The sequence below is a fragment of the Rhinoderma darwinii genome, chromosome 1, assembly GCF_050947455.1.
Source record: "Rhinoderma darwinii isolate aRhiDar2 chromosome 1, aRhiDar2.hap1, whole genome shotgun sequence".
Taxonomy (NCBI): domain Eukaryota; kingdom Metazoa; phylum Chordata; class Amphibia; order Anura; family Rhinodermatidae; genus Rhinoderma; species Rhinoderma darwinii.
Window position 1 is genome coordinate 474,150,126 of NC_134687.1, and position 27,025 is coordinate 474,177,150.

The window sequence follows — 27,025 nt, forward strand, 5'->3', positions numbered from 1 at the left end:
GGGACACTGCTCTGTTCCTGACATCACTGTCCATATATGGACAGCGATGTCAGGGGCTTTCCCAGAGATGGAGTCCCGGAGCAGAGCCGCTAGCGCTCTTCCTGGGACTCCTTCTTACATCACTGTCCATATATGGACAGTGATGCCTTAACGACGGCAGCGTCAGCACCCGGCGGCCGGGTGGGCCCCCTCATGTGGAGTGGGCCCGGCACTTGTCCGGGTTTGCCGGGTGCTGACACCAGCCCTGCGGCCACATTATACTTCTAAAACGAGTTCTGTTTATTTTGTACAGTTAAGAAGCTTACCACATGCTCAACATAGAAATCTGCTTACACAGAAGAATTTCTGATGCTTCTGCAATGTCATAAAATACTAAAGAAAAGAAAACCAGTGCTTAATTTTACGTCATTAACCCCTTCCCGCCGCAGCCATTTTTCAGATTTTCAGTTTCATTTTTTCCTCCCTACCTTCCAAAAGCCATAACTTTTAAATTTTTCTGTCAATTATAGTCCTATGAGGGCTTGATTTTTGCGGGACGAGTTGTAGTTTTTCGTAGCCCCATTTATTGTGCCATATAATGTACCAGGAAACAGGAAATTATTTGTGGGTAGAAAATGAAATAAAAAGCAATTCCTCCATTGTTTTTTGCGCTTCGTTTTTACGGAATTCACTGTGCAATTAAAATAACATGTTAACTTTATTCTGCGGGTTAATACGATTACGATACCAAATATATATAGTTTTTTCTATATTTTACTACTTTTACATGTAAAAACCTAAGTGTAAAAAATAACATTTATTTTGTGTTGCCAAATTCTGAGAACCACAACTTTTTTAATTTTCCGTCGATTAAGTGGTATGAGGGCTTATACACGCAACATTTTGATCACTTTTTCTTACATTTTTTGGGAGCAATGAGGTGACCAAAAACTAGCGATTTTTTTTTTTTTTTTACAGCGTTCACCGTGCGGGTTAAATAATGATATATTGTAATAGTTCAGACTTTTACGGATGCGGTGATACCAATTATGTTTATTTTTTTTACTATGCTCTAGGGGGAAAAGTTTTGTTTTTTTTTGACCTTTTTAATTTTGAATTTTATTTTTTACATAAAAAAAACAAACTTTATTTTTGTAATTTTTACTTTTTTTTAAAATTAGTCCCCCAAGGGGACTTCAACCAGCGATCGTTAGATCGCGTGCACTATATACTGCAATACTAATGTATTTGTCATGTACTCTCTGCCTGCGGTTCCCTCTGTCTCCAGGACATCAAGAGTTACTTGCTCGGGCGTCGCCCGGCCTGGCTGACAGAGGCAGTCTGCAGCCAATAGGAGCTCAGGAGCGTCAGGCCAATCAAAGCCTGGCTGATGTTCCTGAGCTCCCGCCCTCTCCTTACTTAGTTCAGCCTGGGGTAGTTGGCCTTTGTCTGTAATTAGAGTTTCCTTGCCTTGTGCTTTCCCTTGTTTCAGACTCCCCTGAGCGACTTGCATTTTGACTTCTTGTGACCTGACCTCGGCTGGACTCCTGACTTTTCTTTGCCTTCTGACTTTTTGTTTTTCTGCACTCTACTAGTTTGACCCTGCTGGCCTGACTCCGCCTTTGGCGCCCAGACTTGTCTGTGGCGCAATTGCCCTGCCTCTCCCTCCGTGTACTTCCCAGGTGACCCTTTGTTATTTTGTACTGTATGTGTCTGTCTTATCCGTTTGCCAGTATAGGGAACGCCGCCCAGTTGTGCGCCGTCGTTTAGGTCGGGTCGTACAAGTAGGTAGGGACAGATGTTTGAGAAGAACAGGGACCTCACTGTTTACTGTGTATTTGTTCATGACAGTATTGCAGTATATCGTGATTTTGACAGGCTTCTAATAAGCCCTGCCAGAGGCTTCATTAACCCCCCAGGCAGCCATAGCAACCATCGCCACCCCGCGATTGCATTGCGGGGTGCGCGATGAGCTGTTATAGGGGTGTCGCCCCCTCTTTCTAATGATTTAAATGCTGCAGTCAATATTGACCGCGGCATTTAACTAATTAAACGAGCGGGATCAGGCTCGAGTGCGATCCCACTCGTTATGCTGAAGTGTTGGCTGTAACATACAGCCGACACCGGCATCGTATGGAGCGGGTTCACTCCGTGAGCCCGTTCCATACTTCCCCTACCCGACTTTGGCGTATGGATACGTCAAATGTCGGGAAGGCGTCAGTGGCGGATTATCATATGGCCGATTCGGGCGGCCGCCCGGGGCCCGAGGCTTCCAGGGGGCCCATGGCAGCCCGAACCGCACATCATCTTATAAATATATTCAGCGCGCTAGCGCTGCTAACTGCCGAAGATGAGGAGGAGGAGCAGGGAATTGGCCGGGAAAGGGGTAGGACACGCCTCCCTGACAAGTGCGGGCCGCCGCCATTGAGTAACAGAACAGCGACGGACGGCTGTTCTGTTACTCCAAAGCAGCAAGAGAAGAGCCGGGCGGGCAGTCGGTCGGTCACCGGTGCTGAGGTTAGTTGGCTTAACCTCCTGCCCAACTGGTTCCCGACCGCTGGCTGTATTTTTACGGCCAGCGGTCAGGAACGGGTCGTTAAAACCCGAGCCATAGACTTTCTACGGCTCGGGTTTTAACTTGCTGCCCGCGCGATCGGGCAGCTGAATGTCGGGTCTCCGGCTGTCAGTGACTGCCGGGGACCCTGAGGAGAGGATAGAAGCAGCTTTCACTGCTTCTGTCTTCTCTGATGACTTGTACACAGCGCTGAATGCGCGCTGTGTACAGGAATAGAGACAGCAGCAGCGGCGCTGTCTCTATTCCTCCCGGTGATCATGTGACTGGTCACATGATCGCCAGGTGCCGTTAGTGGCAGACTGTTGCTGGGTCTAACTAGACCCAGCAGAGCCCTATTAGTGACAATCGTCACTATGAGAGGGCTGATTTCCCCTGTAACTGGGGCTGCTGTGCAGCCCCAGTTACAGTGGAAAAACATGGTGTAAAAGAAAAAATATATATAAAGTTCCCCAAAGGTCTTTTTTGACCTTTGAGGATCAGACCACAGTAATAAAAAAATTGTAAAGTAAAGTGCAAAAAAAAATTAAATAATAAATACACATAAAATACCCACCCCAAACCCCCCCCCCCCGCCAATCATTGTTGTAACGCCAGCGCTGACCCAATTACCCTAATATAGACATGTAATATATAAAAATTTACGGTAAACAATGACGATTACAAATAAAAGGTCTATTTTAGGGTAAAACTATATTACAAAAAAAAAAAATAGCTGAAACGTAAAAAAGCTTATTTTTTTTACTATTATTTTCAAACTATGAATAAAAATTCTAAAATTGCAAAAAAGGTGTGTATAAAAACGATAAAAAACGAAACCTGCATTGTCTACGGAAAAAAACGTCGCAAAAATCACGTCGGTTTTATTTTTTTTTAATAAAAATGTGTGTTCGGTGCAACTTTGTAATTACGTTTTATTAAAAAATATTTTCACTTTTTGAGATACAGCTGCTTTGTATCCTGTATCCGTCAGGTCAGCAGGACTGACGGGATCAGTGAAACGGGCCCTGCGCTAAATTATAATCTTAGATGTGATAGATTTGAGGTGGATCCTGCGTGTCACTGATCCTGTCAGAAACAAAGCACCTGTATCTCAAAAAGTAAAAATATTTTTTAATAAAATCAATCAATCACACTGATACACACACATACTAATATATATATATATATTAGTATGTGTGTGTATCAGTGTGATTGATTGATTTTATTAAAAAATATTTTTACTTTTTGAGATACAGGTGCTTTGTTTCTGACAGGATCAGTGACACGCAGGATCCACCTCAAATCTATACATTTAAGATTATAATTTAGCGCAGGGCCCGTTACACTGATCCCGTCAGTCCTGCTGACCTGACGGATACAGGATACAAAGCAGCTGTATCTCAAAAAGTGAAAATATTTTTTAATAAAATCAATCAATCACACTGATACACACACATACTAATATATATATATATATATATATATATATATATATATATATATATATATATAGATATATAATATAAAGTTTTTAAATGTGTACATAACCCTGTGTCACTATATACAAGGGGGAGCGCTGCGTGGCACTATATACAAGGGGGAGCGCTGTGTGGCACTATATACAAGGGGGAGCGCTGTGTGGCACTATATACAAGGGGGAGCGCTGTGTGGCACTATATACAAGGGGGGGGGCTGTGTAGTGCTATCCACAGTGATATGTGTGTGGCACTCTTTATAGGGGGGGCTTTTTGGTGCTATTTACAAGAGAGGGAGGGCTGTGTGGCGCTCTCTACAGGGGGGCTGTATGGCACTATCTATAGGGGGCTGTGTGTAACGCTCTCTACGGGGGGGGATGTGTGATATATAGAGGGGGCTGTGTATGGCGATATCTATGGGGTTGTGTAATATCTACAGGGGCTATGTGTGTCACTATGTACAGGTGGCTGTGTGTAGCACTATGTACAGGGGGCTGTGTGTGGCACTATGTACAGAGGGCTGTGTGTGGCGATATCTATGGGGGGTGTGTAATATGTACAGGGGGCTGTGTGTGGCACTATGTACAGGGGGCTGTGTGTATGTGGTGTTTTACAGTGTGTGGTATTATTATATTCAGGCGCGCAGTGTTTGGTGCTAGTATATTTAGGGGCACAGTATGTGGCACCATGATAAGTTTATTTTCGTTTATAGGTGTGGAAATGTTGGAAAAGTGAGGAGACGTCTGAGTGGCAAATTCTGCAGAAATGAGTCATGGCCGGGAGAAGTCGTCATGAGCGCTGGACCGGATGGAGAAGAAAAGAGGAAAAAAACTACTAGAATCTGAGACGTCGTCACCTGTGAGATTTATAGAGAATCTGTCACCTCTCCTGACATTTTTATTATAGGGATCCTTGTATTTCACAAAAAGTATTTCTGCAGTCCAGGACTGATAGACAATTCCCCTTGTCAGGAGGTTGTGTCCCTGCACAGTGTGACAAGGGAAATCGTAACACTGTTAATGCTTGCCCAAAAAGGTAGTGTTAAAAATAGTTACGGCGCGGCAGGGCGGCGGTGAGGAAGGGGGGCCCAAGTTTGGGTAACAGCCCAGGGCCCATGGTCTACTTAATCCGCCACTGGAAGGCGTTAATGGACAGTTTTTGGGACAAAACGAACTTGACATAAAATGCAATAGCCACTACAGCACATAAATACAAGTAGCCAGTAGTTGATTTGACTCCAAGATAAATGTTATGCGTGCCTCCCAAGTGGCCTGGATTCCAGACCCAGTTCCGCTGACCTGAGTATTTCCACCCCCTTCCCGCAGAGTCATGAAAAGTCCTGTTAGGCAGTGGCCCATCAAGAATGACTGCTTACATCTTGGTCGTGCACTCCTCCCTTCTGTCCAAGGCTGTTTTTAAATAGAGCAAAATAAAGCTGTCTCCTACTTACTCTAAATATGTTTTTGAGGCCTAGGACCAAGAGAGAGGTGAGTATCCTGTTGAACAGGTATGTTTAGTGTAAGGCCCCGTCTGAATGAGTTAGTTGACTATATACTCTTGCCAACAAGATGTCGTAATGTATTGTGGCTTTAATTCTACAAGATGTCTGAAATGCTGTTAGAATTCTACCATGCGGACTCTGGTGTAATGCAGCTGCTGCAAATTACATGGTGTCACAGTTATATTTGCACACAGCCTATGCCATCCCACAAATATTTTGTGTATAAACCTAAAGTCTGTCTCTACCACTGAAAAGAGGTTGAGTCCTAATCACTAGAGCCATGATGGTTCTTGTCAAATGGTGCATTGTTCTGGAGAAAAAGGTAGCCGTAAAGTGATAAACCTGGTGTCCTAATTTGAGGACATAACCAATGTCTAGTGAAGGTTCTGCACAATGGGATTACAAAACATACTAATGTACTATAACTAAACAAGACCATTAACAGAACTTTAAGACATAAATAAATAGACACGACACTGGAGTGGTGATAAAAAAATATTCTGGCCACGGCCTTTTATTAAAGTTACCATAAAACATTGTGTAATAAAAACCATTAACTTTATCATCCTGAATTATTAACCTGGTTTAGCCATAAACTCCATCCTTAAAATAATATATATGTCCATTCATAATGCTGAGCGACTTACCCCTTTCAACAAAAGGCCATGATAATAAATACAATAAATAACATGTAATTGTGGAGGTAGGGGGGGGGGGGGGGCAGCGAACACTTCTTCCAGGAATATGCCAGATGGTCTGCCAAGACCACTGTATATTCCTGGTTTATATCTACACTAACTAGTCACCTGACCACACCTCTTACACCAATCCCTGACTGTCGTTAAGGCCTTAAACTATCCTAAACGTCACATAGGCAACAGATGCGGCCCAATGACAGTCCTCACCGGACAGACTTCATAGTCTGTCTTGATACCGGTGGGAAAAATCCCTGCCATAACACACTAACGACCCGGGATGTCTGTAACCCCATGTAAAACCCTCCTAAAGGTACGAGTTCTTTCGTTACACAACCACCCAATATAAAATAACACCTGAGATGGGGGGGCCTTCTGCCAGTGAGAATTTCAGACTATTATATGGTTATTCCATAGTCCCTGTAAACCCAATCTGGGGGTCTCACCTTCACAGCAGGTTTTTAAAAAAAAAATACTGTATGCACACAGTATTATGCAGGCCTATTGCTGCTGGATGGAAGTTTTTTTGCTTTTACAATGAACACCATCTTTTATCACCCAAAAATGAGTTAGGAAAAAATAAAACCTGCCACTAGAGAGAGCAGCTGCCGTGGCAGATGAGATGCTTCGCATTAGACCACACTATAAGAAACTCCTTGAGAGAGAAACTTACTCTTCTGTCTCACCCCAACCACTGCCAGATCCCCCTACAAATGTTCCTCTCCAGCAGCCACGTTCTGTGTATCCACCCAGAATTCACAATGAAAACAATTTTTTTTTCTGATAGAGGGTTATATTGGTGTGGTCAATTGGGACATTTAAAAGGACTTTAAGAGAACTGAATGTTTTTCTGAGAGACTGCTCAGGTGTTTATTTGTTCATGTCATGTATTGAGTTGCATTGTATATAGGTTATTTGGTCTTCTAGGTCAGCGGGATGATGGGACGCGGGTTCATGTAGCGCTATAACTGGACAAGGAATGAGGGACTAGCTAGTCCTTTAAATATACTGGTGCAGGCAGCAGACGGAGCGTGGTAATGCTGAAGCGCTGTGCCACCACATGTACACTTGTACGATATTATAGGTTGTCGGCGCATGTGTGGAGAGGGACGTATCATTGGAGTTTAAAGGGAACCTGTCACCAGCATTTTAGCTATAAAGCCAGCAATACCTGGTGAAAGTGGGTGAAAAATCATTGTCATTTAAGCTATAAATATGTTCTAAGTAAGCTCTGTAGCTTTAGTATTCCGTTTTTCAGTGGTCCCACGCCGTATGCAAATGAGCAGAAAAGAGTCAAATCTTCATCTGAAAAGAGTCAGATTGTCATTCCTCCAGCATCTCAGAGTGGACTCCACCTCCTTCTTTTTGATTGACAGCTCCTTAGCCAGTCAGGGCCGGACAGGTGCCGGTGGTGGGCGGGGTTAAGAAGCTGAGTCCCAGAGGAAAAACTAATTAGCATAAAAGGCGGGAAAAGTTTAAACGACTACATTTACTGACAGAGGAGGACTTCAGGAAAGAAGAGAACAGGAATGAACTCTGGACAGCTGCGGCCATTGAGGGGTCAGGCGAGTTTGACAGGTAAGATGTTGATGACAGGATCCCTTTAAATGGGGATTTAAAAATCCAATGTTACTTCCCTCTCCACACATGCACCGACAGCCTATAGTATGGTACACCTAGAGATCATTGTTTAAAAACTCGTTGAAGATATGGTCTACCTATGCCTTCCAAGCTTAGTTTTATTATAACAATACAAAGAGAGAGAATACAAAATAACAAATATACAATAAAAAAACAAAACAGTAAACTCTAGTACTAAATCTACACTATGATCCCTGACCCAGGATGACGCAATAAACATTGTTTCACCACCATGATGAAGAGAGTGCCATATTTTAACTATATGCAACTCCTGACAAAGCGGGTATATCCTGCGAAACGTTGATCTCTCTCTTTTTTTTTTTTTTTTTTTTATATCATTGTTTTTTCATGTTGTTTTTACTACCTTAAATAAATAGCAAGAATTACATCTTTCAAAGGAAGGAGGCTCTGTTTATTACCACCAATGGGTGCCTGTAGCTTAACAGACGAACTTCCTCTGCCCAACCAGCATCACCACAACATTTGTCCTAACGGGAAAAGGGAATCCTACTAAGATAGAGGATAACTCGAAGAATGTATCACAGGATAAGAGGAACGGGAAATCCAGACTCGCTGTCTCCATAGGAGAACATTCCTCAACCTTAATGTGAGCACATCATATTCACACTACATCCTGACTACCTACCTACGGTACACTATGGCACGGTCGCTTTTTTGCTTGTTTATTCTAGATTCCTTGTGGAAATATCGTCATTCCAACAGCTGGTGGTTTGGGTATCACTAAGAACTTTACGATATTACTATGACACATGGGAAATAGTGCAAAAAAACTTATTTCACATCCCATGCTTTGATCTAATATCAGTTGTGTTTAATAAAATCCATCTGTAACAATCATTTGGTTTGCTATTGTCTTTCTTAAAGCAGAACAACCCCAGTAACCCTCTATATTACAAGATGACTAGTTTCAGAGAATCTGGTGCATTTTTCACTATTGAAAAGTTGCTGCGCCAGAAGCTCTATACACTATATGGACAAAAGTATTAGGACAAACCTCTCATTCATCAAATTCAGGTTTTTCATTTAGTCCCATTACCACAGGTGTATAAAATCCAGCACCTAGCCGTGCAGTTGCCTTTACAAACGTTTGGGAAAGAATAGGTCGTTCTAAAGAGATCACTGAATTCAAACGTGGTATTGTAATAGAATGCCACTGTTACAAGTCAATTCGTGAAATTTTTTCCTACCTAGATAATCCACGATCAACTGTGACTGGTATTATTACAAATTGGGAGTTTTTAGAAACCACAGAAACTCAGCCACAAAGTGCTGAGGCGCATAGTGCATAATAGTCGCCAACGCTCGGCTCAATAACTGCAGAGTTTCAAACCTCCTCTGGCATTAACATCAGCAAAAATAACTCTGTGCCAGGAGCTTCATGGCATAAATTTCCATGGCTGAACAGCTACATGCAAGACTTACATCAAGAACAATGGCAAGCATCGGATGGAGCAATGTAAAGCACGCTGCCACTGGATTCTGCAGCAGTGGAAACATGTTCTTTGGAGTGACGAATAACACTTCTCTATCAGGCAGTCTGATGGTTGAGTCTCGGTTTGGCGAATGCCAGGAAATTGTTGCCTGACTGCATTGCGCCAACTGTAAAGTTTGGTGGAGGAGGGATAATGCTATGGGGTTGTTTTTCAGGGGTTGGCCTAGGTCCACATACAGTTAGATCCAGAATTATTTGGACAGTGACAGAAGTTTTGGCATTTTAGTTATACACAGCCTGGCTCCTGCCGCAAATGCTGGAATCGAAGCGCGACATCTAATGTGTTTGACAGAGGGAGGGAGCTCCCTCTGTCACCCCATCGGCGCTCACGCAAAGAAATAGCAGGGTGCCATCGGGTTTCCATGGCAACCGGGGGCCTAACAAAGGCCCCCCCAGGCCTGCCTTCAGCAAATGCCTTTTAGGCCATGCTGGAGGCATGGCCTAATAGATTGCCTGTCAGTTTTACACTGACAGGCAATAATGCTTTGGTATACTAAGTATACCAAAGCATTATATATGCGATCAGCAGATCGCATAGTGAATTCTCCTGGTGGGACAAAAAAAAAAATGTGAAGCAGTTAAATAAAGTTTGTGAAAAAATAAATAAAAAACAATTAGTCAAAATAAAATAAAACTACCCAAAAAAAGGGTTTATTTAGTAAAAGTGTCAAAACAAATAACACATACACATATATGGTATCCCCACGATCAGAACGACTCGAACAATAAAATGAACACATTAACCCGTTAGTGAGCGTCCCATAGTGCTTCTACGTCTGTCACTAACGGAATAAGTAAACAGAGCAGGGAACTGTCAAATCTCCCTGCTCTCATCTACCAGAGGTAGCTGAGGGCTGGGGGCGTCCCTGCTCTGCCGGGTGAGATCGATATTAGTATCGATCTCACCCGTTGAACCCCTCAGATGCAGTGCTGAATAGCGTGCACCGCATCTGAGTGGTTTTGGAGAGAGGGAGGGAGCTCCCTCTCATCCAACTGACACCCGGCGATAAGATCGCCGAGTGTCTGTTTCTCCGATGGCAGCCGGGGGCCTAATAAAGGCCCCCACGTCTGCCTGTGGTGAATGCCTGCTAGGTCATGCCTGAGGCATGACCTAGCAGATGCCTGTCTGTTTTACACAGACAGGCATAATACACTGCAATACAGAAGTATTGCAGTATATTATAGATGAGATCGGATTATCGCATAGTGAAGTCCCCTAGTGGGACTAGTAAAAAAGTTTAAAAAAAAGTTTAATAAAAATTGAAAAAATAAAAATGAAAAACCCACTTTTTCCCCCTTACAAACTGCTTTATTATTAACAAACAAAATAAAGTAAAAAAGTTGCACATATTTGGTATTTCCGCGTCTGTAACGACCCCAACTATAAACTTATTACATCATTTAACCCGCACGGTAAATAAAATCAAAAAACATGCAAAAATTGCTGGTTTGTTTGAATCCAGCCTTAAAAAAAATGTGATAAAAAATGATCAAAAAGTCGCATCTACTCCAAAATGGTACCGATAAAAACTACAAGATGTCCCGCAAAAACAAAAAGCCCTCATACAATTGCATCGGCGAAAAAATAAAAACGCTACGGCTCTTCAAATATGGAGACACAAAAACAAATAATTTTGAAAAAAAAGTGTTTTCACTGTGTAAAAGTAGTAAAACATACAAAAACGATACAAAATTGGTATCGTTGCAATCGCAACAACCCGCTGAATAAAGTTATTATGTTATTTATACCACACGGTAAACGGTGTATATTTAGGACGCAAAAAATTGTGGCGAAATTGCTCGTTTTTTTCTATTTCCCCCCCAAAAAAAGTTAATAAAAGTTAATCAATAAATTCTATGTACCCCAAAATGGTGCTAAAAATTACAACTTGTCCCGCAAAAAACAAGACCTTATACAGCTATGTCGACGCAAAAATAAAAAGTGTATAGCTCTTTGAATGAGACGATGGAAAAACGTAACAAAAAGCCTGGTCATGAACGTCTAAAATAAGCTGGTCATTAAGGGGTTAATTAAACCACCGGATGAACAGTGTCCAAAAAAATGCAAAATTCTTCTTCTCTCCCACTCCCCCCATAAAAAAATAAATAAAGGTTAATCTAGAAGTCCTATGTACCCCCAAATAGTACTAATGAAAACTACACCTTGGCCCGCAAAAATCAAGCCCACATACGGCCACATTGACGGAAAAATATAAAAGTTACGGCTCTTGGAATGCGGCGATGCAAAAAGAAGTAATTTTTTGCTAAAAGGGTTTTTATTGCGCAAACGTAGGAAAACATAAAACTTTTACATATTTGGTATCCCCTTAATTGTGCCGACCCATAGAATAAAATTAACATGTTATTTACGCTGCATAGTAAACGGCGTAAATGTATAACGTGAAAATCAATGCTGGAATACCTGCTTATTTTCAATTCTCTCCTAAAATAAAGTTAATACAAGTTAATCGATATATTATAAGCCTCTAAAAATGGTGCAATTACAAAATACAACTAGTCCGGCAAAAAACAAGCCCTTATACGGCTATGTCGACGGAATAAAAAGTTACGACTCTTGGAATGCGACCGTGAAAAAACAAAAAATAATCCTTTGTCATTAACGCGCAAAATGGCCTGGCCATTAAGGGGTTAAAGTGCAGACTCTCAGCTTTAATTTGAGGGTATTCACATCCTAATTTGAGGAAGGGTTTAGGAATTACAGCTCTTTAATATGTAGCTGCCTCTTTTTCAAGGGACCAAAGGTAATTGGGCAATTATCTCAAAAGCTATTATAATGACGGGGTAGGGAGACAGACAGGTGAGCCCTAATCTACCCGCCACTCAGTCCTTGCCTACTTTCACAGCCAGTCCTAGGCAATGGTGTACAACTGGGCGACGGTCCCTACGCTCAATATTTGCACGACAGACAAACAGACAAGGGTACACAGAAGCTAAGGGAAATGGGGCAGTTGCCCACGGCAACACCGTGAGCAAAAGGCATAGTGAACGAGCCAAGTCAAACCAGGAGTGTACGAGGTACCAAACGCAGAGCAGGAGCGTAGTCAGTAAAGCCAGGGTCAAAATGAAGCAAGGTCAATAATAATAGCAGGAGCAGCAGAGCCAGGAAACAGGACAGAATCACAGGCAAAGACCAGCAGGAAATGAAGGTATAAATAGACCGAGGTCGGGAGCTAGAACTGTCTGGCCAGGCTGTGATTCTCCCACTCCTGAGCCTACCAGCCTGAGTGGTAGCAGATCGAGTCACTCTATCAGACCTAGGAGCAGGTGCAGACTGATTAACCACGGGCGTCGACACAGAAGCTGTGTCTCGTAGATCCTTTACAGCTATTTAATGGTCTGCATGGGCTATTCCCTTGTTAATCCATCATCAATTAGGCAGGTAAACGGTCTGGAGTTGATTCTAGGTGTGGTATTTGGAAGCTGTTGCTGTGAACCCACAACATTAGGTCAAAGAAGCTCCCAATGCAAGTGAAACACCATCATTATGCTTAAAAAAATGAAGAAATCCATCAGAGACAGAGCACAACTGTTAGGAGTGGCCAAATCAACAGTTTGGTACATTCTTAAAAAATAAATAAAAGCGTTTACTGGTGATCTCGTGAACTCCAAAAGGCATGGACGTCCACGGAAGACACCAGTGGTGGATGATCACAGAATCCTTACCATGGTGAAGAAAAACCCCTTTACAACACCTACCCAAGTGAAGAACACTCTCCTGGAAGTAGGTGTATCAGTATCTAAGTCTACCATAAAGAGAAGACTTAGGGTATGTTCACACGAGGGCGTCCGTTACTGCTGAAATTACGGGGATGTTTCAGCCTGAAAACATCCCCGTAATTTCAGCCGTAACGGCATGTGCAGGCGCTTGAACGCCGCGTCCATTACGGCCGTAATTAGCACTGCTATTCATTGGAGTCAATGAATAACGGCTCCAATTACGCCCAAAGAAGTGACAGGTCACTTCTTTGACGCGGGCGTCTATTTACGCGCCGTCATTTGACAGCGGCGCGTAAATTACGCCTCGTGAACAGACAAACGTCTGCCCATTGCTTTCAATGGGCAGATGTTTGTCAGCGCTATGGAGGCGCTATTTTCGGACGTAATTTGGGGCAAAAACGCCCGAATTACGTCCGTAAATAGGCCGTGTGAACATACCCTAAATGAGAGCTAATACAGAATGAATCAGCCTCAAAAATAGAAAAGTCAGATTAGACTCCAGCCCAGTTCTGGAGCAGCATTCTTTGTACAGATAACACTAAGATCAACCTGTACCAGAATGATGGGAGGAAGAACGTATGGAGAAGGCTTGGAACGGCTCATGATCCAAAGCACACCACATCCTGTGTAAAACATGGTGGAGGCAGTGTGATGGCATTGGCATGCATGGCTGCCAAAGGCACTGGGTAATTAGTGTTTATTAATGATGGGACTGAAGACAGAAGCAGCCGGAAGTATTCTGAAGTGTTCATATAAACAACACAAAAGTTAGAACAGCACTGTCACATTGGGTTTGTGGACCCACTCCTTGGCGGTATGGCAGCTGGCCAACAGGGCACAGGTAATAGTCTATAGTTTGTATAGGGTACCTGTGGCAGCTCGGACAGTAGCAAGGCAGCCTCGGCTGGGACCAGGCAGCAAGCAGACATCAGGCATGGTGTAGCAGGACAGGAGTGGTATGCAGCACAGCACGACTACAGCTCAGCACGGCACTTGACCAGAATAGCACGGGATACAGGATACAGGTACAGGAAACAATGGGAACTGGAAGACACTAGGAGACCACTTGCATAGACAAACTTTTGGTATGACAACAAAACTCAGGCATGGGAGGAAGGGGCTGCGCCCTTCTTATAGCCCAGGGTGCTCTGGGAGCAATCAGCTAAATCTTCCACCTGCGTGCGCTTTGGCTTCTTAAGTCTGGACTGAGCTAGCGAGCGCACCCTGGTGGTGACTGTGGAACAGGACGGTCATATGTTCAGACATCTCTGGAGAGAAGGGCGTCGACTGGATTGAAGGAGTTCGTGTTCAGCGACCACGGACGTTACAGTATCCCCCCTCTTACGCCCCCTCCTCTTGGGACCAGAACGAGAGAAAAACCTCTTAATAAGAGTAGGAGCATTGAGATTCTCTTCTGAACCAAACCCCTTCCAATCTACTAAATAAAGGGTTCTTCCTCTTACTTTTTTAATATCCAGGATCACCTTACCCTCGAAGGTGTCTGAAGGACCGCTGGAGGCAACCGCAGGGCTAGGAGTCTTGGTAAAGCGGTTCAGAACCACGGGCTTCAGGAGGGAGACATGGAAGGAGTTGGGGATCTTAAGGGTAGGAGTTAGCTGAAGCTTGTAGGCGACAGGGTTGATCTGCTGTAGGATCTCGAAGGGTCCGAGGAACCTGGGAGCAAATTTGTACGATGGCACCCTCAGTCGAATATTCCTGGAGGACAGCCAGACCTTTGTGGCAGGGAGAAACTGAGGAGGTTCTCCACTCTTTGTGTCCGCCTTCCTTTTCATGCAGTCGACCGCTAGCAGGATGAAGGATCGAGTCTGCTGCCAGATCTGCAGAAAGTCCCTAAAAGCAGTGTCAGCTGCTGGTACCTAGGACGTATTAGGCACTTGGAGAGGAATTTGTGGGTGTTGGCCATAGACAATAAAGAACGGTGTATTTCTTGTGGATTCGCTGGTGTGATTATTGTACCCAGTCATCATGCTGCTTGGAGATGAAGTGACGTAGGTAGTTCTCCAAGATCGGATTGATCTTCTCGACCCGACCATTGGACTAAGGAAGGTAGGCAAAGGAAAAGTCCAACTTTACACCTAGGAGTCTGCAGAGGGCTTTCCAGAACTTTGAGGTGAACTGAACCCCCGATCAGACATAATATGCTGCGGCAAGCCGTGCAGGCGGAAGATGTGTTGGATGGAAAGCTTGGCCAGTTGAGGAGCAGAAGGAAGACCGGTCAGAGGAACAAAGTGGGCCATCTTCGAAAATCGATCCACCACCACCCAGACAGTACTGTATCCAGCAAAGTGAGGCAGGTCAGTGATAAAGTCCATAGTTACACTACCGTTCAAAAGTTTGCGGTCACCCAGACAATTTTGTGTTTTCCATGAAAACTCACACTTATATTTATCAAATGAGTTGCAAAATGACTAGAAAATATAGTCAAGACATTGACAAGGTTAGAAATAATGATTTTTATTTGAAATAATAATTTTCTCCTTCAAACTTTGTTTTCGTCAAAGAATGCTTCATTTGCAGCAATTACAGCATTGCAGACCTTTGGCATTCTAGCTGTTAATTTGCTGAGGTAATCAGGATAAATTTCACCCCATGCTTCCAGAAGCCCCTCCCACAAGTTCGATTGGCTTGATGGGCACTTCTTGCGTACCATACGGTCAAGCTGCTCCCACAACAGCTCTATGGGGTTGAGATCTGGTGATTGCGCTGGCCACTCCATTACAGATAGAATACCAGCTGCCTGCTTTTTCCCTAAATAGTTCTTGCATAATTTGGAGGTGTGCTTTGGATCATTGTCCTGTTGTAGGATGAAATTGGCTCCAATCAAGCGCTGTCCATAGGGTATGGCATGGCGTTGCAAAATGGAGTGATAGCCTTCCTTATTCAAAATCCCTTTTACCTTGTACAAATCTCCCGCTTTACCAGCACCAAAGCAACCTCAGACCATCACATTACCTCCACCATGCTTGACAGATGGCATCAGGCACTCTTCCAGGATCTTTTCAGTTGTTCTGCGTCTCACAAATGTTCTTCTGTGTGATCCAAACACCTCAAACTTCGATTCGTCTGTCCATAACACTTTTTTCCAATCTTCCTCTTTCCAATGTCTGTGTGTTTTTGCCCATATTAATCTTTTCCTTTTTATTAGCCAGTCTCAGATATGGCTTTTTCTTTGCCGCTCTGCCCTGAAGGCCAGCATCCCGGAGTTGCCTCTTCACTGTAGACGTTGACACTGGCGTTTTGCGGGTACTATTTAATGAAGCTGCCAGCTGAGGACATGTGAGGCATCTATTTCTCAAACTAGAGACTCTAATGTACTTGTCTTGTTGCTCAGTTGTGCAGCGGGGCCTCCCACTTCTCTTTCTACTCTGGTTAGAGCCTGTTTGTGCTGTCCTCTGAAGGGAGTAGTACACACCGTTGTAGGAAATCTTCAGTTTCTTGGCAATTTCTCGCATGGAATAGCCTTCATTTCTAAGAACAAGAATAGACTGTCGTGTTTCACATGAAAGCTCTCTTTTTCTAGCCATTTTGAGAGTTTAATCAAACCCACAAATGTAATGCTCCAGATTCTCAACTAGCTCAAAGGAAGGTCCGTTTTATAGCTCCTCTAAACAGCAAAACTGTTTACAGCGGTGCTAACATAATTGCACAAGGGTTTTCAAGTGTTTTCTAATCATCCATTAGCCTTCTAACACAGTTAGCAAACACAATGTACCATTAGAACACTGGAGTGATGGTTGCTGGAAATGGGCCTCTATACACCTATGTAGATATTGCATTAAAAAACAGATGTTTGCAGCTAGAATAGTCATTTAGCACATTAACAATGTATAGAGTGTATTTCCGATTAATTTAATGTTATCTTCATTGAAAAAAACGGTGCTTTTCTTTCAAAAATAAGGAAATTTCTAAGTGACCCTAAACTTTTGAACGGTAGTGTATATGCTGCCAGGGAGCAGGCAATGGCTGGAGCAGGCTAGCAGGTCTAGAGTGAGCGACCTTGTTGACACACTGAGCAGGAAGAAACAAAGTCCATAATGTCCATGGGCAGAGTGGGCCACCAGAAATGACGGGAAATCAGATCTCGGATCTTACGGGTCCCCGCGTGACCTGCCAGTCTAGAGGAGTGTCCCCAGCAGAGGATTCTCCCTCTGTCAGCCAGGCGCACAGAAGTCCTCCCTGGAGGAATGTCCCCAACTTGCAGGGGGTTGACAGAGACAATGCAAGACGGATCAATAATGTTCTGTGGAATTTCCATGGTGTCTTTTGTCTCTAAAGACCTGGACAAGGCATCGGCCCTCACATTTTTGTCAGCCGGGCGATAATGGAGCTCAAACTGGAACCTGGTAAAGAACAGCTACCACCTGGCCTGACGAGGATTCAGCCGTTGGGCCGTCTGGAGATACGTGAGCTTCTTGTGGTCCGTAAAAATTAGGATGGGATGAGCTGCGCCCTTTACTAGATGTTTCCACTCCTCCAGAGCCAATTTGATGACCAGTAACTCCCGATCCCCAATCGAGTAGTTGCATTCTGCGGAAGAGAAGAGCTTAGAGAAATATCCACATACCATTGACTTGCCCTTGGAAACTCTCTCTGGTACAGGAGTGCACCAGCACAGACAGAGGAGGCATCCACCTCCAACGAGCACTCTAGAGAAACATCTGGATGATAAGGATAGAGGCTGACGTGAAGGCACTCTTCAGGCTATTGAATGCGGACTCTGCCTCAGGAGTCCACACCTTGGCGTTCATGCCCTTCTTGGTGAGATTAGACATAGGAGATGTCAGTGAGGAGAAGTTTGGGATGAACTGTCTGTAAAAATTGGCCAATCCCAGAAAGCACTGTATGGCCCTCAAGCCTTGAGGGCGTGGCCATTTCAGGACGGACTTTTCCTTTTCAGGATCCATCTCGAGACCTCGATTCAAGACGATGTAGCCCAGCAAGGGTAAAGCATCTCTCTCAAATACGCACTTCTCCAACTTAGCGTACAGACGATTCTCCCTTAACTGCAGCAAAACTTGACGGACATGTCTCTGACCAGTCATATGATCTTGAGAAAGAAATCAAGATGTCATCAAGATAGACCACAACACAAACATAGAGGAGGTCACGGAAGATGTAATTAACAAACTCCTGGAAGACCGCGGGACTATTACACAGGCCGAAGGGCATTATTAGATACAGGATACAGTTACGGGAAACACTGGGAACTGGAAGACACTAGGAGACTATTTGCATAGTCAAACTTTGGGTATGACAATGACGCTCAGGCATGGGAGGAAGGGGCTGGGCCTTCTTATAGCCCAGGGTGCTCTGGGAGCAATCGGCTCAATCTCCCAACTGCGTGCGCTTTGGCTTCTTAAGTCTGGACTGAGCTCGTGAGCGCACCCTGGTGGTCACTATGGAACAGGATGGCCATATGTTCAGACATCTCTGGAGAGAAGGCCGTGAACTGGATGGAAGGAGTTCGTGGTCAGCGACCATGGACGTTACAAGCATATTCCAACAAAATGAAACAAAACGTGTATGCAGGTGCAATAATGCTTGTGACTGCAAATTTATACAGCACACAAGAGAATGGCGACAGCACACTGTGAACACTAATGCCACCTAAGCCACTAAAAGTAAATAAATATGCACTACTGCTAAATCTACTTACAATATGGAGGTTCTTAGCGCACGTTTTGAACAAATTGTGTGACCCCACCTGCCACGACAAGGCGACCTCTATGAGGTGGGAACCTACGCTGCACATACACCCAGAACTGGGACTAAACCTGCATATTTATTTATATTTAGTGGCTTAGGTGGCATTAGTGTTCGCAGTGTGCTGTCGCCATTTTCTTGTGTGCTGTATAAATTTGCAGTCACATGCACCTATACATGCACGTATACACGTTTTGTTTAATTTTGTTGGAATGTGCTGTTCAAACTTTTGTATTGTTTATGTGATTCATATATGTGGGGTTAGTGACCACCTTCATTTTTTGATCTTGCACTCCTCTCATTCTGCCCTGAGTGATTTTAATTAGTTTAATGCTAGTTCCTACCATCCCCAATAATATGAAGGTTTAGTCCCCGTTCTGGGTGTATTTGCAGCATAGGTTCCCACCTCATAGAGGTCACCTTGTCGTGGCAGGTGGGCTCACACAATTTGATCAAAATGTGCGTTAAGAACCTCCCTATTGTAAGTAGATTTAGCAGTAATGCATATTTATTTATATTTAGTGGCTTAGGTGGCTTTAGTGTTCGCAGTGTGCTGTCGCCATTCTCTTGTGTGCTTCTGAAGTGTTCAGGGAAATACTTTCTGCTCAAATTCAACCAAATGCAGCAAGGTTGACTGGACGTCGCTTCACTGTATAGATTGACAATGACCCATAACATACTGCAAAAGCAACCCAGGAGTTTTTTAAGGCAAAGAAGTGGAATATTCTGCAATGGCCAAGGCAATCACCAGATCTCAACACGATCGAGCATGCATTTCACTTGCTTAAAGAGGCTCTGTCACCAGATTATAAGTTCCCTATCTCCTACATAATGTGATCGGTGCTGTAATGTAGATAACAGCAGTGGTTTTTATTTTGAAAAACAATCAATTTTGACCTAGTTTAGATTTATGCTAATGACTTTCTTAATAGACAACTGGGCGTGTTTTCGCTTTTGACCAACTGGGCATTGTAAAGAGACTTCTCATCAAGAGACACTTCTCATCGTTCCCGCCCTGCTTCTTTCACTGCACACAGAGTGATCTCTCAAGATCACACTGTGATGTCACTTCCTCCCACAGGTCCTTCACCGCCGCGTTGGAAGAGAGAAGACACATCGTCTCCAGGCGTCCGAGAGGGTAGAGTCTCTGGGGAGTTCACTATGCTTACCTGCAGACTGTGATGCTGCTGTAGGGTCAACTGTACCTTCTCGGACGCCTGGAGACTGTGTCTTCTCTCTTCCGACGCCAACTTCTGGACCTAACTGTAGTTCCAGTGAAGGGAAATCTTAATGCTTTAGCATACCAAGACATTTTGAACAATTGTTTTTTTCCAACTTTGTGGGAACAGTTTGGGGAAGATACTTTTCTTTTCCAGCATGACTGTGCCCTGTGCACAAAGCAATGTGCATAAAAACATGTGTCACAAAGGGTCTGTGGACCCAGTGGGCTGTACCGCCTTGGCGGTAAGGCAGCTGGCCAACAGGGAGCAGGTGAGAGTCTATAGTTCAATAGGTACCTGTGGCAGCTCAGACAGCAGCAGGGCAGGCTTGGCTGGGACTAGGTAGCAGGCGGGCGTCAGGTGAGGTGAAGCAGGTCAGACGTGGATGCAGCACGGCACGACTTTGGCACAGCTCAGTGCTAGACCAGGAATGTATGGATTGCTAGGAACAGGAACTGGAAACAGGTATAGGTACAGGTGCAGGGACTGGAACAGGGACTAGGAGGCCATCACATAGACAATCTAGGAAACACAACAACGCTCAGGCATAGAACTAGGGGGCTGGACCCCTCTTATAGTCCAGGGTACTCACGGGTGAAATTTCATCCACGAGGTCCGGTGCACACGCGGTGAGTGGTTGTGAGCACTGGCGTCTCCTGAGGAGGAGGCTGGGTGCCAGCACTTGCCGAATCGTGGCTGCGGCTATCAGCGGGAGGTTGGAGCTGACAGCCCGCAGCCACGGACATTACAGTATCCCCTCTTACGCCCCCTCTTCATGGAACCAGAGCAAGAGAGAAACTTCATCAGAAGAGTAGGGGCATTGAGGTTCTCCTCTGGCTCCCAGGACCTCTCTTCAGGACCAAACCCCATCCAATCCACCAAATAATAAGTCTTTCCTCTCACTCTCTTGGTGTCCAAGATCTCCTTTACCTCAAAGATGTCCGAAGGGCCGTTGGAGGCAACCGCAGGGCTGGGAGTCTTGGAATAGCGGTTCAGGATCACTGGTTTCAGGAGGGAGACATGGAAGGAGTTGGGAATCCTGAGGGTAGGAGGCAGCCGAAGCTTGTAGGTGACAGGGTTGATCTGCTGCAGGACCTCGAATGGTCCGAGGAACCTGGGGGTAAATTTACATGACGGCACCCTCAGTCGGATATTCCTGAACGACAGCCAGATCTTAGTGCTAGGAAGAAAGCGAGGAGGCTCTCTTCTCCTTGTGTCAGCCTTCCGTTTCATGCGGTCCACTGCCATTAGGATGAAGGATCGAGTCTGCTGCCAGATCTTCAAAAAGTCTCTAGACGTGGAGTCAGCTGCAGGTACCTCGGAAGTATCAGGCACTGGGAGAGGAATTCGTGGGTGCTGGCCGTAGACAATGCAGAACGGTGTATTCCTAGTAGACTCGCTGGTGTGAATATTGTAGGAGAACTCCGCCCATGGGAGCAGCTGCACCCAGTCATCATTCTGCTTGGAGATGAAGTAGCGTAGGTAGTTCTCCAAAATCTGGTTGATCCTCTCTACCTGATCATTAGGCAGAGGAAAATTCCAACTTCACGCCAAGAAGTCAGCAGAGGGCTCTCCAGAACCTTGAGGTAAACTGAACCCCCCATCAGACACAATATGCTGCGGCAAGCCGTGCAGGCGGAAGATGTGTTGGATAAATAACTTGGCCAACTGAGGAGCAGAAGGAAGACCGGTCAGAGGAACAAAGTGGGCCATCTTCGAAAATCGGTCCACCACCACCCAGACAGCACTGCATCCAGCAGAGAGAGGCAGGTCCATGATAAAGTCCATCGCTATATGCTGCCAGGGAGCATTGGGCACCGGCAATGGCTGGAGCAGACCAGCAGGTCTGGAGTGAGTGGCACAGGAAGAAACTAAGTCCACAATATCCTTGGGCAGTGTGGGCCAACAGACATGACGAACAATCAAATCCCGGGTATTCCATAACCCCGCGTGACCTGCCAGTCTAGAGGAGTGTCCCCAGCGGAGGATTCTTCCACGATCAGCCAGGCGCACAAAAGTCCTCCCTGGAGGAATGTCCGCAATTTGCAGGGGATTGACCGAGACATTGCAAGATGGATCAGTTATGTTCTGTGGACTCTCAATGGTGTCTTCTGTCTTGAAAGACCTGGACAAGGCGATAATGAAGCTCAAACTGAAACCTTGCAAAGAACAGTGACCACCTGGCCTGACAAGGGTTCAGCCGTTGGGCCATCTGGAGGTAGGTCAGATTCTTGTGGTCTGTAAACATCAAGATTGGATGAGCTGCGCCCTCTAGTAGATGTCTCCACTCCTCCAGAGCCAATTTGATGGCCAGTAACTCCCGATCCCCAATCCACAAAGTATCCACATACCATTGACTTGCTCTTGGGACCTCTCTGGAACAGGAGTGCACTAGCACTGACAGAGGATGCGTCCACCTACAATGAGAACTGCAGAGAGACATCCGGATGATGGAGGATAGAGGCTGACGTGAAGGCACTCTTCAGGCTATTGAATGCGGACTCTGCCTCGGGAGTCCACACCTTGGCTTTCATACCCTTTTTAGTAAGGTTAGAGATGGGAGAAGTTAGTGAGAAGTTCGGAATAAACTGCCTGCCACGATTAAAGCCATCCCGGTTGGTCAATTTCTCAGGATGAGGCGGATCTGTTCCTCTGATGCACTGTTTGAACATCAATCCGCAGATTTAAGGGAGAGATTTTTGGAACGAGGCTATAGTAAGAGAGCTATAAAATCTGGCTACAGGAGAGCAAAAACAACGCCATGCCAGGATCTCCTCACATCAAAACTGCAGCAGGATAAGGAACCCGGGGTATGGTTCATATCGACCTATAATGGGCAGTGGAATAAGATGCGTGGCATCTTAGAGAGACACTGGCCCATTCTTATGTCTGAACCACAATTAGCTCAAAATCTGTCTGACAGACCCCTCATGACAGCTAGAAGAGCTAGGAATTTGAGGGATCTATTGGTGAAGAGTCACTATGTCCCACGTCAGACGGCGCTCTTTGGCTCAAGCGGACCCAGAAAGGGCTGTTTTCCCTGTGGCAAATGTAGAGCCTGTGCCAACATATGTCGGGCAACTGACTTCTCGTCAGCAGATGGAGTACGTCACTTTGAGATTCGGGACTATATCTCGTGTAGTACCGCTTACGTTATCTATCTTGCCACATGTGGGTGTTCCAAGATATACGTTGGACTAACTTCCCGAGAACTGCGAATTCGCACCCGTGAGCATGTGCGGGATATTGTGAACGCTCGCACGGTTGACGATTTGACACAATTAAAAACGATACCCCGACATTTTAAACTTTACCATGATTCCAATCCAAAAACCTTTTTGGTGAAAGGTATTGATAGGATACATTGCGGCATCAGGGGGGGCGTAATGCGAAGAAGGTTTTGGCGCAAAGGGAAAGCAAATGGATAGTTATGTTGGGATCCATGACTCCACGGGGACTTAATGAGAATCTCAGTTTTGTTCCATTTCTATAGGTTTACCTCACAGTCCCTACCACCCTTGTATGTCTCTATTTGTATTTTTAATTACATCTATTTTATATGTCTTTTCACTAGATATGACGAGTAACTGACCAAGCCCCCTATTGTGTCCTTTGGAATCGGCCTGAATCCTATGAACCCTCGTGGGACAACACTCCTAGAAAAACTGCATTGCCAATAATGCTTCTATATAGGGACAATGACATCGGTCCCTTGACATGTACCTCTTTGGAATTATGAATATGGCTGACGTAACATCGATTGTATATAGATATATAACTGTTGATCTCTCTGTTGACATATATACGTATCTTATGCCCGTCCCGTATCTATATATATTTTATATTTTTTATTCTCATTCACGGTTTTTCATCATATTCTATACTTATAACTTTTATTTGTTAATATTTTTTACTTTTTTCACATTATATTATTCTATATGAGATATTACTAGATTAGGTCACATATGCACTTTATTTATCCATTTATTATATATATTTATAAATTATTCATTCTATATTGTTTGTTTATATTATACATTCTCTTTTTTTCTCTTTATCTCCATCTTGATATGGAGTCATATTTATTATTTTGTGCGTGTGTTATTTGTTTGTTTCATATTATTGTAAATATGAGTAATATTGTATTTTGTATTCACTGTCACAGCATTTATGGGATCAAAGCAATATATAATGGGCATGATGTACGTCTATAAATTACAGTATCTATAGCAACAGTAACTTGTATCCTATTAATTCTTATTGACTCTCTATAACCTTACATATCATTATATTTAATAACCAGTGTCCCCCTTTTCTATTGGGGATAGGAATAGATCATGGGATGTAGTTGGAGAGTCGGGTCATACAGGAATGAGATGTATTGGGATGCATATTGGCGATGCATCTGACATGTGAATGTCTGTGATTATCGGCCCGGGGACACATACCGTTACAGTTCCCACTGTCCTTGATTCGGCGGTGCTGTGCGCATGTCCGCTGCGGCGGCTGGGTGCGGGGCATCCCCCCTCTGTCTCCGTGGGCGCATTGCGCATGTCCGGAACTCCCGTCACGCGTCGGGATTCCGGATGTGCGCTGCCGTGCCTGAGCCGGATGTGGGGCTTGCCTCGCTTCCGGCTGCTTCAGCGTTCATGCGCCGCTGGGCACAATTGTAATCAATGGACATGGACACTATAAAGGGGTAGTGGTGGGACATACACAGTTACAAATCCCCTTGAGGAAGCTTTTCGTGGCGAAACGCGCGTCGGGGTATACGGCGGAGCAGACACTCTTTCACCTTCTGTCTGACACATGGGTAAGTCCCTTGATCTGACCATTTAACCCTATGCTATGCATTGTCTTTGACTTTAACTGTGGGGTGGCCCATACAGTGTTGGGTATTGCTTGCCCACATATTATAGTGTGTAGCAGTCTGTGAGTGCGGTCTCCGTAACTTTACTAGAGTCATACTTTTTGTATTATTTTTAATGTATATGTTGTCTGTCCAAATAAAATTTATTACTTTTTATATATTGATACATTGGCGTTAAAAGCTCTTTTGTCTCTTTGTGCTATAACTATCTGTGTATGGAGCTGCCTAGATGATTTTTTGGGGGGACAGTGGTGCTTTAAAGCAGTCTCCAGCCATTAACACAACCCTGTTTGCAGTCTATATATTTATTCTAATTCATTCTGTGTCTTTCACAGCGTCTGACTCTCAACACCAAATGGACTTTAGGGTTCGTGGGCAATCATGGCTCGTGCAATTAGAGGAAATTTTTAAAGATGTCTCTAGCTTGTTTTTAGATGGGATTGGTAGTGATTGTAGAGAGAGTAACAAAAAATTAAGAACCTTACTACATCAAAGAACAAAAATTTGGTGGAACAAGGCGTTCCTTGAGAAATATCTGTCCAAAAATCTTATTTCCCGGGGGTTACGAGTACAGGTTTTCCCTTCATTTGAGATTAATGATGCCAGCTTTAAAACACAGTGGGAAGAGCTTTCTGACAAATGCTCTAGGGGATTTATGGAATTGCTAGTTCTTTCCAATCAAAACAACATCGCACAAATTGAAAAAGAAATAGAGGGGATTCAGAATACACTTAGATCAGAATTATCGAGTGTAGCACTGAATAAAATGTCGGATGACGTTGACAAAGAGTACATAAAATGGGAGAAGGAGATTTGCTCAGTTAAGGCTGGGAAATTTCAACGTGATGTCCAAGACTACCAACAACACAGGGTCTATAAGTGGCATAGAGAACGAGGTAGACCTAGAAATGGTAGCTTTGTCTCCCACTCGAGATCATCATCCGCCTCTTCTCGTACCTCTACTGAGGAACCTACCAGAATTAGAATAACTAGAAATCTGGGAGATCCTGAGAATACCCAAAGCACACAAGGACCACGATGGCAGTTTGATCGCCAAGCTAAGCGGAAGAATACCTTTAACCACCAACGGGACAAAAAATCCAGAAACAACTTGGAGGTAATAAACCTTTCGTCGCATGCTCTCTCTGATGCCCAGTGTGAGGTATTGGGGAAGGGCCTTACCTTTTCACCTTCAAATTCAATGAAAGATTTACATTTGTTTTCAAGAAAGGTAGTCTTGAAAAAACTACACAATAGGGGGCCCAATGAATTTAACAGCCAGGCTGAGAGAGATGCCTTACGAGCATTGGAAGACCTCCTTCTGGAGCAGACTGTGGAAAGACAGGGCACATTTCCATCAGCCGTTGTACCCAAATCCACCAGATTTCCCCCCTTGTTCTTATGCCCACAGGTTGAAATCTTCACAAAAATGGTCACTGAAGATTTCAAGGAGTTATCAACTAGGAATAATAATGACAACTTCACCCACACCCAAAGAAAGGCATTGAGGGAACTTCAGGCCTTGTGATGATGTGGTCTTTAAGGCTGCGGACAAGGGGGGAAATGTTGTGGTTTGGCCAACCGCCAAATATGAGAAGGAGGCGTTCAGGCAGCTGCGCGACAAGGCGACCTATGAGAAACTACCCTCGAATCCAATTAACCTTTTTTCCCAGCAGTTGATGAGTATTGTAGACATGGCTTTTGAAGATGGCATTATCCCCAAAAAAATACGTGATGGACTAATCACTGAGGATCCAAGAATTGCAACTCTATACCTCCTCCCAAAGATTCACAAGGATCCCATTGACCCCCCGGGCCGTCCGATCGTGTCCGGGATAGATGGATTGTGTGATCCAGTATGTAAATTCATTGATCATTACTTGAAACCACTGGTATATGATCTGCCGTCCTATGTCAGGGACACGACGGACGTGCTTGGGAGGGTCAGTGGAATCCAAATTGAAACAGACATGTATCTGGTGACTGCAGACATAGAGTCGCTTTATACAAGCATCAGGCATCAGGATGGGTTGGAGGCGGTCCGCTTCTTCCTGGGGACCGGCAACCGGGATGGCCATCTATGTGAATTTATTCTCGAATTATTACAGTTTATTC